Genomic DNA, 14,766 nt, shown 5'->3' with positions numbered 1-14,766 from the left:
CAGCAAATAAGAAATTATTATCTTATAGAAATTGGCAAAGGAATAGCATTGTTTCTCCACTAGCAACGTATTCTGATTTGTAACAGTGAAAGTGCTCCAGAAATTCTTCTCTGTAACTTATTCCAAAACCTCATACCTTATTGTAAATTCAATTTCCATTCATGACCTGTGTGTGAAATAAAACAACCAGCCATTATCCTCTGCGAAAAGAGCACTTTTATATTTGAAGTCAACACTTCAGCCTGGCGTTCTCATCTGCACCTAGAATGCTAACAGATTCCATGGATTTTATTGGCTAATGGTTCTTCTCTGTAAATAGTAAAAATCCCTTTTTAATTTAAAGGGGAGACACTGTATCTTCTTCTGGGAAGTATTCAAAATATTCAAAGTGTTACTATAAGGCTCTTACCTGTTAAACATTTGGCATTTTTTTCCCCAGTTCTTGGGCTCTCCTTGAAGTTAGAGTCCTGGTAGCTTCTTTTGCATCTCATAGACAAGTATGGCTATTCTGTGTCTCTCCCTCAGGTGAGCATTTGAGAGTGGGGATGGAGACAGGATAGTCTCCTTATCTTGATTTCCCAATTTTCCTTTCATGAGGCAGGAGCTGAAAAACACAGAAGAAAGGCACAGAGAACGCTTTATGTCAACAAACACACATTCCACATAATTATATTTTTTACCAATCTGAAAAGGATGTGTCCATCTATTTTTTTCCTAAAGAAGAAAAAAAAACAGCAACTTTCTCAAAGTTACTTCAATCTACATCTTCTGGACATTATCAGTTCAGTTCAGTTGCTCAGTCATGTCCGACTCTTTGCGACTCCATGAACTGCAGCACGCCAGGCTTCCCTGTCCATCACCAACTCCTGAAGCTTACTCAAACTCATGTCCATTGAGTCAGCAATGCCATACAAGCATCTCATCCTCTGTTGTCCCCTTCTCCTCCTACCCTCAGTCTTTCCCACTATAATGGTCTTTTCCAATGAGTTTGCTCTTCTCATCAGGTGTCCAAAGTATTGACTATTACCAATACATAGCTCCATTACATTTCTCTCACAACTGAAGTTGGCCTTAGCTGTCTCCATTGTTTAAACTTCCAATTGGTTTTTGCTTGTCTTTTCCCATTTGCTACTTTAAATGCAATGTGCTCATTTGTGTCTGACTCTTTGCGACTCCCTGGACTGTAGCCTGCCAGGCTCCTCTGTCCATGGGATTTCCCAGGCAAGAATATTGGAGTGGGTTGCCATTTCCTCCTCCAGGGGATCTTCCTGACCCAGGGATCAAATCTGCATCTCCTGCATTGCAGGTGAATTATTTTTACTGAATTAAACAATACTGAAATATTTACTCAAACTACTGGTTGCCTATTCAACTGCCATTTACTGCAGTAAGAGTGAAAGTGTTCTACTCTCAGTCCCACCAACATCCAACCTGTGTACCCAAGGCTGCCTGCCACTCACAAACACTCTCTTCTCAAACTGGGGGCTCCCACTCATCTGCAGCACCTAATAACTACAGTGTTTATTGGTAAGAATCTTTGGATGCCACATTAATGCCACCGGGGCAGCCCAACTATTCTGGAGAATATTTTCTTGATGCCCAATATTCATTGGATGCCTACTTCAATACTTTTAAAAATGTCTAAGCCTCACAAAGCAAAGGATCTACTTCCTGAAACTACACAATAAAACATCAACAAAAGACAAGCTTTAAGATCAATTAAAATTCTATCTGATAATGTTTGAATGATAATCAAGATTGAAATACCTCTCAGCTGTCATCTACTAAATAGAGTTGTGCTCTCAAAAGATACATACATGGTCATTCTCTAAGGATATTGAAATAATTCTTTGATGCATTTGCAAAAATTGTGTGGAAAGATAATACAAAGAAGGAGATTAAATTTTATACATCTATCAGTGGCAAATTAATAGAATACACAATACATGTTTCTACTTTCAGGATGTATTCTTGGAATTTATTATGCACATCAGTTATTAACTCAAAAAGATCTCTGAGATTCTGAGAACTGGGCTTTACATACAGCATGTGTGCGTGCTAAGTTGCTTCAGTCATCTCTGACTCTTTGCGACAGTAGCCTTCCAGGCTTCCTCTGTCCTTGAGATTCTCCAGTCAAGGAGCGTTCCCAACCAAGGGACTGAACCCTGTGTATCCTGCACTGGCAGGCAAGTTCTTTCCACTAGCACCACCTGGGAGGCCCTATATAGAGCATCTCATTGCAAATGAGATTAATAATCCTATTAAGTATTATTGGTATAGTTGATCTTAACCTTATAGATGAAGAATTTGAGTTGTTGGAATGTTTTGTAACTTGCCTATTCAAGGCTGAATGTTTGTGTGCCCCCAAAAAATTCTTTTGTTGGAGCCATAATTTCTACTGTGATGGTATTTAGAGATCATTTGTAAGATAATTAGATTTAGGTTAGATCATGAGGGTGGGGACCTCACGATGAAACTAGTGCCCTAATAAGAAGGGGAAGACACATATCTCTCTTCATACATGAGCACTGAGAAAATGTCATGTAAGCACACAGTAAGAGGACGGTTGTCTACTAACCAGGAAATGGGTCTTCACCAGAAACAAAACCTGTCAGCACCTGGATCTTGGTTTTTTCAACCTCTGGAAGTGTGAGAACTAAATTTCTATCTTTGAAGCACATAATCCATGATATTTTGTTATAGCAACCCAAGCTAACTAAGACATTGCCCATTTTTTCATGGAAAATTAATAGACAGACTCTTTGACAGTAGAAACACACCTTTCCAAATATACCAGACAGCTTTATCTTCCACACATAATACTGGTAATCATAATGTACTAAGCAGAGACATCTGAATGTCACTGGCCAATCTTGGGATATCTTCATGGATTAGATGGAGAAATTAAAAATAATGACAGAAGAACAGCTGTTGGCAGATCCTTACTTGACCAAATGACCTTAACAAATGTTTCCAGTTTATCACTGTCTGAAATTCTTGCTCTATTTACTAAATTATAAGGAATTTGAGAGCAGGATATATTTGAAATACTAACACATGCCAGTTATTAAATATTTAGGGACTGCCAAGTGCTGTTCTAAGTGGTTTACATGTATCAGTATGAAGACATTTAATCCTCACAACAACCCTATAAGATTTTTAATTAGTATTACTACTAGTATCACCATTTGAGAGATGAGAAAATTGAGTCACAGAAACAGTGCTTAATTAAAGCTAGGAGAGCTGGGAGACGGAAGGGCTGGACTTGAATGTAGTCATCCTGGCTCCAGAGCCCACAGGCTTAACCATCGTTACCCTTTTTGTTTTTTGACTGCACCACATCTTCATTGGGCATGTAGGATCTTCAGCTGTGGCATGTGAACTCTTAGTTGCAGCATATGGGATCCCCTGACCAGGGATCAAACCCATGCCCCCTGCATTGGGAGCTTGGAGTCTTAGCCAGTGGATCACCAGGGAAGTCCCATCATCACCTTGTCCTGACCCTCTATCTCATTCACTTTTGAATCCCCAGCAATTATCCCAGTGCCTGATTGTTCACTTTCATTGTGTTCATTGAATGAATATCTAAGTAACGGATAGGTCAATACCCAAATTAGTCACATAAATGCATTATGCCTTAAGATAGAATATCCAGAAAATGGGACTAAAATCCTGTTGTTTAGGAACAGAGGATGAAACTGATGAATGTGTGAAAATTGCTGACAGGAAGGCTCTGTGGGGAATGGAGTGGTTGTAAGAGGAAAGGAAGTAGTTCTCATTCCTGCAGTTGGTGTTATTTCCCAAGAGACTGATCTACCAATATTACCACTGGTATTTTATTATTTTTAAGTGTCAGAATTTGTAAAAATCAGGGAATCCATGTTCCTAAAGCATTTCAAATATGAAATGTACAAACACTGTCAAATAACCCGGCAGCTCCCAGGCTCCTCTGATTTCAGCATCAGGCTCCCAGAGGCCTCAGAGCTGTAGGCTCAGATGCATCTAGTCCATTGGGATTCTAGCACCTTCCTACCCTGTTCAGCTCCCTCAAGGGACCTTTTAGAGGCACCATCTCAGAGACTCTCTACTGCTCAGGCTAGTGATTCTGAGTCAGTTTTAATTTCTCTCCCTGACCCAGAGGTGCCCTGTCCTTTGTCTGACTTCTGCTTCTTCACCTGCCTTTGAGGAGCCACTTGTCAAACTCAAGCCCAGGCTCTTATTTGTTTGTTTGCAGGAGAGGAGGAGCAATCAGGGACAAAGGTAGGAATTATAGGAGTGGAAAGAAAGGCTGGGAAAATGAATTATAAGTGTGGGAACCAGGGAACAGGAAGGAAGAGGAATTAGAGATTAAATGGAATAAGATTAAATGAAACTGTTGAACAATATTGGATATAATGGCATTATGGGAATAAAAATATTATATTTTGTAATTAAAAATAGCACGCTGTGAAGGAATGCATGGGAAACCTTCTACTAAGGAAAGGAAATTGGACCACGTGCATAAATGCTGCTGTCACCTCTTAGGAAAGGATACAGATTTTACTGCATTACTTCAAAGGGTAGAAGAAATTGCCAAGAAGAAAAGTTTAGGCCACTGTAAGGAAACATTTCAAACAAAACTCCATCTGAAAATTAATGGGCTGTCTATAATGACAGTGAATTTTCCGTTAACTTGAAGCAATTAAATAAAACTTGGGTAAGTGCTTTTTAGGAATCCTATACTGATAAGTTTCCTGAATTCCTAAATCAAAAGTTCTATATTCCTTCCCCCAATACCAACAACTATAATGACTATGTTTCTAAAATTCCTCATAACAAGAGAACTTTTAAGTCAAAAAAAAAAAAACTTAACTGGGATAATTAATGTTAGACTAAGTAAGGTCATTAAAGGAAATCTTTTTTTTTTTTTAATGAAAGAGAATCTTAAGTATTTTAAATATTTGCTAAAACTAAGACAATAACAACCACCACACACAGCAAATAAAGAAGTTATCAATAACTTTTACATAACTTAAATAGTAATAATTGATCCCGAGATGCAGGTTTCATACCATCCTTTGCTCAGGATCTTCTTTTTATTCAGTGTGAAAGAAATGCTTGAAATCAATTGTGCTTTGTTGTAGAAGCTAAAACAAAGACTGTTTGCTTATCCAGGTCTACAAGGATTAAGTTGCCAGGCACCGCAGTCCTTAACCCACAGTACACCCTGAAAGGAATTCAAGACAAAGAACAGAATGAGATACTCTCTGCTTTGAGAAAACAGGCAAAACTGGCCCTCAGTTATATTTTAGGAAAGAAATGTTTTATGAACCTAAATACTTGTATCTTCCTGTACTTAGAAAAACAATAAAATCATTAACTGAGAAATCTGTTCCTCCTGATTTGCAGTGACCTTCTACTGAGATGTGTGCTTGATTACACATCCTTCTTAGCCAAAATCATATCTAAATCTATCTGTGAAAGTGACAGTTTCTCAGTCTTACCCAACTCATTGCAAACCCCATGGACTTTAGCCCACCAGGCTCCTCTGTCCATGGAATTCTCTAGGCAAGAATGTTCCAGTATCCATCCCCTTCTCCACAGTATCTCAACTCAGAGATCGAACCCATGTCTCCTGCATTGCAGGCAGATTCTTTACTGTCTGAGCCACTGTATATGTACATGCTGGTCTCTCTTAAGAGCAGTTCCTCAGAGCTACCTGAAAGGCTGTATCCTGGGCCGCAGTATTCAGTAAGATTCCAGAATAAAAGTGACGCTCACAGCTCTCAAATGCACACTGTGAATTTTTTATTTCAGTCAACAAAACTACGCCTTGGGAGAGGCATTTTCTCCTACTTTACTTCTCCTTTAGTCTCTTCTTCCCTCCAAGACCTCAGTCTTTTTCTAATTTTTTAAAATCAGAGCTTTTAACTTCTGCCTCCCAACTTCTTCTACCCAACTCTATTGCATAACTGTAGAAAAACTTGCATGCCTCAGATAATATGCTTGTGTTTTCTGACACATATGTTCTAGCAATAAATGGGGGAATGCCTCAAATTCCTGAACAGAGGTTATTCACCAGAGGATCCTAGACGGTAGCAGAAGTCTTAGACTTGGCTCCACTGGCAACTTTTGTAAGACTGAAGGCTTCTGGTCCTCCCAACACCCAGGAAGAACGTTCTGAGACTCAAGTTATTCTCCCTCTGCCTCATTTCTCCCTTTGAAAATGAGTACAACAGATCCCTTCCTGCTTAGTCATGTGCTCAAACCCCACTTTTTTTCTCCCAAATTCCACTTCCACCCTTTTTTCCTACTTATCTCCAATAGTAGGCAGCCAGTATTTGCTGCCAATTTCATTCTCTGAATGAAATTCTCTAGATTGTTAAATAAGAAAGTAAACTTGACTGTGCTGGAATTTTGCTTTAGGGAAATTCCTGCTCAGAAAGAATGCATGTGCTTTCCCAAGGGCATTTCAGTTGTGTTCTTTATTGTTTTTAAAATTTTTATTTTAAAATTTATTATTTTAAATTTATTTTAAAATTTATTATTTTATTTTTATTAATATTATTATTTTATTATAAATTATTATTTATTATTTTAAAAATTTAAAAAAGGACCATTAACTGTGTATTAGTTAACTCTTTAGAATAGGACAGTTGCTTCTCTTAAAAAAAAATAAATAAATAAAAGATTTTAGTATGATTGCCTGCATCCATGCTCAGTCATGTCCAACTCTTTGTGACCCCATGAACTGTAGCCTGCCAGGCTCCTCTGTCCATGGGATTTTCCAAGCAAGAATACTGGAGTGGGTTGCCATTTCCTCCTCCAGGGGCTCTCCCCTCCAGGAACTGAACTCACATCTCCTGCATCTCCTGCATTGGCAGGTGGAATCTTTACCACTGCGCCCCCTGGGAAGTCCCTTTAATAAGATTGCTGCTGTTACTGCTGCTAAGTCGCTTCAGTCGTATCCAACTCTATGCGACCCCATAGACAGCAGCCCACCAGGCTCCCCAGTCCCTGGGATTCTCCAGGCAAGAACACTGGAGGGGGTTGCCATTTAGTATGAGGTAAATCTTAAACAAGAAAAAACAGAAATTTCTATAAAGTAAGTATAAGTGACCAACAGAAAAAATATATATATACTCAGAAGCTATACTCAAATTCAAAGGCTGTATTTAATGAAGGTAGAGGGGTTGGAGAAGGATAAAATATTTTAAGGACAACAAATCTTTCTATTCAGTTTCATGCTAAATTAAAATCAGAGGTATATGCTATTGTTTAAAAAAGAAAAAGAAAAAAAAAAAAAAAAAAAGGCCCCAAATGGAGTCATTTTCCCCCAGGACAGCAAAACAAGACTTAATTACAGTTTCAGCCTTTTCCAGGAATGTGATCTTTAAACAGACTGAAATTTCCTGATCAACACTAATCAGATCATCTGCATGATAAAGATGCCTGTCTTTCCCTTACTCCAAAAAAGAAGACAGGCTGGCTGGAAACACTCTTTTCTTTTATACTGCTGATATCTTCTTGCCACCCTCCTTCCACCTATTAAAAAAATCCTTCCATTCTGTACTACTGAGGCAGGAGATAGATGGGCTCCACATTAGAAATTAAACAGGCCTCCTGTTTGCACTTCATGAGGCAGGAAGAAGTGAGCTTCAGGCTGGACACTTATAACCAGTCTGCTGTTTGCATTTCCTGAGATAAGACAATGGTTGTTGTTCAGTTGCCCAGTCGTGTCTGACTCTTTGTGACCTCATGCACAATAGCCCACCAGGTTCCTCGGTCCATGGGATTCTCCAGGCAAGAACACTGGAGTGGGTCGCCATTTCCTTCTCCAAGGGATCTTCCTGACCCAGGGATTGAAACTGGGTCTCCTGTGCTGCAGGCGATCTGCTGCATTGCAGATGGATTCTTCACTGACTGAACCACCAGGGAAACCCCAAGACATAGGTGGACTACAGTTAAGGCATTTACGACAGCCTCGTGTTTGCCCTCTGAAACAGAAGGAACAACAGAAACAGAGTAAACGGCCAGTTTTTTGCCTCTTGTAAACAGCGTAAGGTAACGGTCATGGCAAGGACAAAGAGGGGCAAAATCCTGTTTGAGTAAAGGATTAAGGGCTCTCAGCTCCACCTCCTTCTTTGGGGACAAGGAACCACGACACACAGAAAGGGTCCTTAGGGATCAAAAGTCATTAAGGGATACCATAATGAGTCTTGCTCCTCCCAGAAGCCTTCACTTCGAGATCCATCTTGCCTGAGGGTGTGTGCGCACCAAGGTGAGGGTCTCAGGGCAGGTCAGGTGTGGAAAAAGAAACCAGATAATTGGCTAAAGGAAAACAAAGATTGGGAAGAACTGACCTATATAAATGACTTAACCACCTCCTTACTGTATTCCCCCTCAGTAAGGGGGACACCCACACCTCTTCTCTCCGGGTGTGCATCTCTGCCTTGCTTCTGTCTTAACAAACCATTTCTCTCTGTGCTTTCCAACTTGTTATGCTATGTCTGCAGTAATAAACTTTGTACCTGCATTTACAGTTTTTGTCTCTGTGTTAAATGCATTTATCACTGGGGACAAAGATCCAGGGAAAAAATAGCTTCTAGCCTCTAGCCCTTCTGGTCTGGTGGCTAGGATTCTTGGTTCCATTCAGGCTTCCCAGGTTCACTTCCTGGGGAAGAAATTAAAGTCTTGTTTCACGCTGCCTCTCACTGCTGGCTAGCCGACACCACTGCCTGTCAGAGTGCCCTTCTATTTGTTAGATGGGACACCACCCAATTCATGAATTGCTCAATAAAGCCAACTGGTTCTACAAATTTAGTCAGTTGAATTTTGTTTTTTAATAATCATTATTCAACAAATTCCTGAATTTGGATATTGGCTTACTCTCATCTTCCCTGGTGGTTCAAACGGTAAAGCATCTGCCTACAATGTGGGAGACCTAGGTTTGATCCCTGGGTTGGGAAGGTCCCCTGGAGAAGGAAATGGCAATCCACTCCAGTACTCTTGCCTGGAAAATCCCATGGATGGAGAAGCCTGGTAGGCTACAGCCCCTGGGGTTGCAAAGAGTCAGACACGACTGAACGATTTCACTATGCTATGCTATTCAACAAATGGGCTTCCCTGGTGGCTCAGAGATAAAGAATCCACCTGCTAAGCAGGAGACTTGAGTTTGATCCTTGTGTTGGAAAGATCCCCTGGAGGAGGTATGGCAACCCACTCCAGTAATCTTTCCTGGAGAATCTCATGGAAGAGGAGCCTGGCGGGCTAGTCCATGGGGTCACAAAGAGTTGGACTAAACAAACAACAACAAATTCAATAAATAAACTTATAAATGGGCTTAATGTGTTCATTTTTGCCAGAAAGGAGGATGTGCAAACATCCAGAGCACAGACAGAGACATTATAGAAGAATGCAGGGGGATACTGAAATCCTGGAGGATGCAAGCCAACAAAGGAGAGAGGATAGGGTGTTTAGAAAGAGGAAGCAATATATAGCAAAGGAAAGCAAGACAGGTGAGTCAATGAAAGAAGGAAGAGCATGAAGGAACAAGAACAACATCTACCAGCCATAGTGACATGAGAGAGAAAAAAAAAGAAAAAAAACAACAATTATCAACTGGCAGCAGTAGTCCCTTTAGGCATCTCTCAAAGTGGTGTGGTTCATTTGCCAATTTGGCATCAGAAGGCTAATTAATTTTTTAAATTGGATTTGAATGCCTTTAAAGGCAGATTTTTCTCCTCAGTTTTCTACCAGACTAAACATGTCCTAAGATCTAAAAACCTAAGAGGAATGGAATTTGAGGAGTGGTATTGGATTTCTTCTGGAATGGAGGACCAATGTTCAAATAGATCCCTAGTCTATAGCCATGGTCAGCATCACCATCCAGAATTTAATTCCTAGATGTGTTCTCTCCCTTCAGAAAGCGCTATGTCTCTCTGCCACTAAATGCACAGTCCCCTTTATAAAGCATTTAGACCTTTATCTTCACTCCAGAACTCTCCTCAGATACGAAGAAATTAAACCTAGTTTTAACAGGAGTAGAGTAAGAAGGCCTAGCAGCATTTCATGTTCAGTTGAGTAGGCAAGATATAGTTAGGAAACAGTTCTGAAACATAGTTGGTCTCCTTGGTAGGGGTATTCCTTGGAAGGGAGTGCAGTGCCCAATCTCTTCTCTGAACAACTCAGGCCAGGTGTTTTTTGGAAGCCAAAAATTTTTCCAACATTTCTGAATAATATGGATTTCATAGTATAGACTGCAGAAGCACCTTCTTACATCCAAGGAATCAGAGGCAGCGCTCTAAAGTAAGCATATTAAAGGGCTGCCATGAAATGTACAAATTTTACACACCAGGTTGTATTATCTGTAAACTGGTTTGTCACCAGGCAGGTATTAAGTTAAAAGATACAACCAAGCCAAAGAGTGAGAGAAGGGAGTATTAATATTACTTGCAACAAGGGGAACATTGGGGCTATTTCCCAAAGCAGTCTTCCCAAACAGCAAAACTGGGGAAGTTTTAAGCTAAATATGTGCATATTCTTGAAGGGGATGAGCCAAGGAGAATTCGGAATAGAACTGGGGCAAAAGTTGGCAGAATACAGGCTCTATCTGATTGAAGTCAAAGTGAAAGAAAATGAAGTCGCTCAGTGGTGTCCGACTCTTTGTGTGACCCCATGGACTGTAGCCTACCAGGCTCCTCTGTCCATGGGATTTTCCAGGCAATAGTCCTGGAGTGGATTGCCATTTCCTTCTCCAGGGGATCTTCCCAACCCAGGGATCGAACCCAGGTCTCCCACATTGTACACAGATGCTTTACCGTTGGAAGAGATAAGCAAAAGTCAGCATCTTCATTCCTTAAGTTTTAGATAGCCTGGTGGTTGAGTGCTTGAGGGAGTTTGGATTCAGCAAATAGCTCAAGAATGTGCTTCAGGCTAACATTTACCTTCAAAACAAAACTGGAGGCTTTACAACTGAATTATTGTCTCTGACGTGGTTAAGTTATTCCTCTGGCCATAGTAAATTAGCAGTTTGTTCTTACATTTTTTTATTCCATTAAACTCATTAACAACTGAGACCTGTTCTTCTGCACAGGGAAGCATTGTGGCCAAGCTTAGATCACATGATAAAAAGCTATGCCTGAATCTTTTCCTCTCAGAAACCCTCTATCTAATCTGCCTACAGTTGGAGAAATATCCTCTGCAACCCACTCCAGTGTTCTTGCCTGGAGAACCCCAGGGATGGAGGATCCTGGTAGGCTGCTGTCTATGGGGTCACACAGAGTTGGACACGACTGACGCGACTTAGCAGCAGCAGCAGCAGCCTTTTGTCAGTTCAGGCTAGGTTTTGCTCCTAAATAAATTTAGGTCAGGAGAGTTTTGCTGATAAAAAGGTAAAACCAATCTCAACCAATCAATCAACAAAGAAATCTCAATTTTCAGGACAAGTTGGATTTTAGAATTGTGGATAAAATGTTGAGAACCTGCACCATATAAAAGGGAATATGCAGAGTGGCAGGAGAACCTCTTTAAGACAAAAAAAAAAAAAAAAGAAAGAAAGAAAGAAAGACATAGAGCAAGCAAACAAACAAAAGTAAACAAGGCAAGTGTTGAATGAAGAATGAATGAATAAATGATTGTCACCTGCATAAGGGAATGAAGTGCAGCAATGTAGAGAGGTAGGGACATTAGTGGGGATATTTTACACACACCAAGGGCATGAATACCTGAGTAATGCAAGAAGGATACAGATGCAGATGTGCCTGAGACCAAGAAGCAGCCAATAGGGTGCAAAAGTCCTGCAGGAAAAGATAAGGGAGATGCAGCAGTAGGGCAGGAGGAGTTTTAAGCCTGGAGACAAGGGCAGGCAACTGGAGCCAAGAGGAAGCTGGTCCAGGAATCTTCCTACCACTTCAACAACCAAGACCAAGGAAACTGGAGTCTCAGTGATGTTGAGGTGCTATGATCCATGTGTCTGTGTCCCCTAAAATTCAAATGTTGAAACCTAGTCCCCACAGTGATGGTATTAGGAGGTGGGTCACTCGGAGATGATGAGGTTATGAGTGTGGAGCCCTCCTGAATAAAATAAGTGATCTTATAAAAGCCACCAGTGGACTTCCCTGTTTGTCCAGCATTATGACTTCTAGCACCCACTGCAGGGGCATGAGTTTGATCCGTGGTTGGCGAAGTTCTGCATATTGCACTGCATGGCCAAAAATTTAAAAATAAGACTTGAAAAAAAAAGCCACCAGTGAAAGCTCTTTTGCCTTTTCCACAATGTGAAAACACAGAGAGAAGATGGCCACCAAGGAAGAAGTAGGTTCTTACCAGACACTGAATCTGCCAGGATGTTGGTCTTGGATTTCCCAGCCTCCCAAACTGTGAGAAATAAGATTCTGCTTTTCCTAAGGCACCCAGCCTCTGGTACTGTGTTATAGCAGCCCAAATGGATTAAGACGGGAGGGATTTCAATTTCTACAACTCATCTGTTAACTTCGACTTCTTTATATTCTAGTAAGTGTCTGACGTCTCATCTGTACAAAGGATTTATCTCACTATTGGGTTTGGTTGAGTCGGCTGAGTCGTCTCTTCACATCAGGTGGCCAAAGTACTGGAACTTCAGCCTCACCACTCAAGATGGTGGAGTAGAAGGACATGTACTCATCCTCTCCTGCAAAATCACCAAAATTGCAACTCTCTGCTGAACAACCATCGGACAGAATGTTGGATCCCACTAAAAAAAGATACCCCGTGTCCATGGGCAAAGGAGACTCCTCAACAAGACAGTAGGACGGGTGAAATTGCATTTAGAATCAAATCAAATCTCACACCTGTCAGAGATGCTCAGAGGGCACAAACGAAACCTTGTGTGCACCAAGACCCAGGGAAACGAGCAGTGACCCCACAAAAGACTGAGCCAGACTTGCCTGTGAGTCTCCAGGAGTCTCAGGTAGAGGTGTGGGTCATCAGGAGCACTGAATACAACAGTCCTGGGAGCCCTGGTGGCATGCTGGCATAAGTTCTTTTGAAGAAGGTCCCCATTATGCCATTACCCCTACCATAGTTTAGTCTTAGGTCAAACTACAGGAAGGGAACACAGTCCCACCCTTTAGCAGAAAATTGGATTAAAGATTTACTGAGCATGGCCCCTCCCACCAGAGCAATACCCAGTTTTCCCCACAGCCAGTCCCTCCCATTAGGAACCTTCCACAAGCCTCTTATGCTCTTTCATCAGAGGGCAGACAGAATGAAAACCATAGTCACAGAAAACCAAACAAACTGATCACATGGATCACAGCCTTGTCTCATTCATTGAAACTATGAGCCATGCCCTGTAGGGCCACCCAAGATGGACAGATTATAGTGGATAGTTCTGACCAAACGTGGTCCACTGGAGAAGAGAATGGCAAACCACTTAAGCCTTCTTGCCTTGAGAACCCCATGAAGAGTATGAAAGGCAAAAATATACGACACAGAAAGGTTTTTTATTACTTCAGTAAATAGCCTGTGGATCGCCTTCTTTCCTTAGTCTTGACCCTGAAGCAATGCAATGAGAGTCAGCTCCATCGTCCTACATGAGTAGCTGAACATTCTATAGTCAAGGGATAGGGAAAAGTCATTTTTCTCTGCTTTTTATAAAGAGAAAGAAATCTCAGCAAGCTAGTTTTTTTGTTTTTGTTCTTTTTTTTTCTACAAGAGTACTGAGAAATCCAAGGAAGTTTTATATCCCCATACTCACATGGTTTAAATGAGAATTATGGAAGATATTAATGGAAAGTCTGCCATTTTATTCTATATAATATCTTAATTAATTTTGTACTAAGGGTAAATTGAACAAAGATTTTCTGTCCTGATAACAGGTATTCCCATGAATGTCAGGACAATTATGTAACTTTCTTTGAGATATTCGATGTAACATACCTTGGAAACTTAGAAGGTGCACTAGTAGGTATTTTACTAGATTTCTTTAAGAGATTATGTTCAAGTTTAATGAAATGAAGTGAGCTGGAGATACTTTGTCTTTGCCTTAATATGTTGAAGCTACTTTAAGTACATTTCATATGCTAAAGGAACTAAACCACAGGCTGGGGCCCGATGACCTGAGCCTGGTTAATACAACAGCAAAGTGGAAATTAAATCATTTCTGCTAAGGACAATCTCAACTTTACATCAAAATATAATTTGTTTTATTTTTAAGAATTAGATCTAAGGAAAATAAGCAATTCTAAGGTAAATCTCATTAAAAAAATAGAATGGTAGAAAGACAAAACACTTTTGTATAAATGTTCTTACTCATTAATGTATACCTATCAAAGAGCAGAATATTTAATTGAATTTCATAAAAATGTAATTACTAATTACTTTGCCATGATATCATTTTACATACTTATAGTAGTTTCTGATAAAAATATAATATGATATAAAACATTTATTATTTATCTTCTATTAAGGTTATTAAAAACAAAAATCTTCTTTGGAAGAATGAGGAAATGCTGCTATGTATAGAATGTAAGGTATAAAGGGGTTTCTAAAATGTATTTATGTTTTTCTACTTTTTTTCTTGACCATCCCAACATACGCCAGGCGCTAGCAGTCAAGGATGGTTCAGTGGACTTAAGTCAGATTAGTGAAGTATAGTTCTGTCTCTGCTTCAGCTGTTCTATGACCATGGACCCCAATTTCTCTAGTACCAAGACATATTACATATCTTTGCCCAAAGTGTTAGAAATTCATCAAAAAAAAAAAATTGCAGGAATGATGCCTTATTTTTCTCTGAAATCTCAATGG

Source organism: Bos mutus, chromosome 4 (assembly GCF_027580195.1).
Source record: "Bos mutus isolate GX-2022 chromosome 4, NWIPB_WYAK_1.1, whole genome shotgun sequence".
NCBI lineage: Eukaryota > Metazoa > Chordata > Mammalia > Artiodactyla > Bovidae > Bos > Bos mutus.
Note: the sequence above shows the minus strand (reverse complement) of the source record.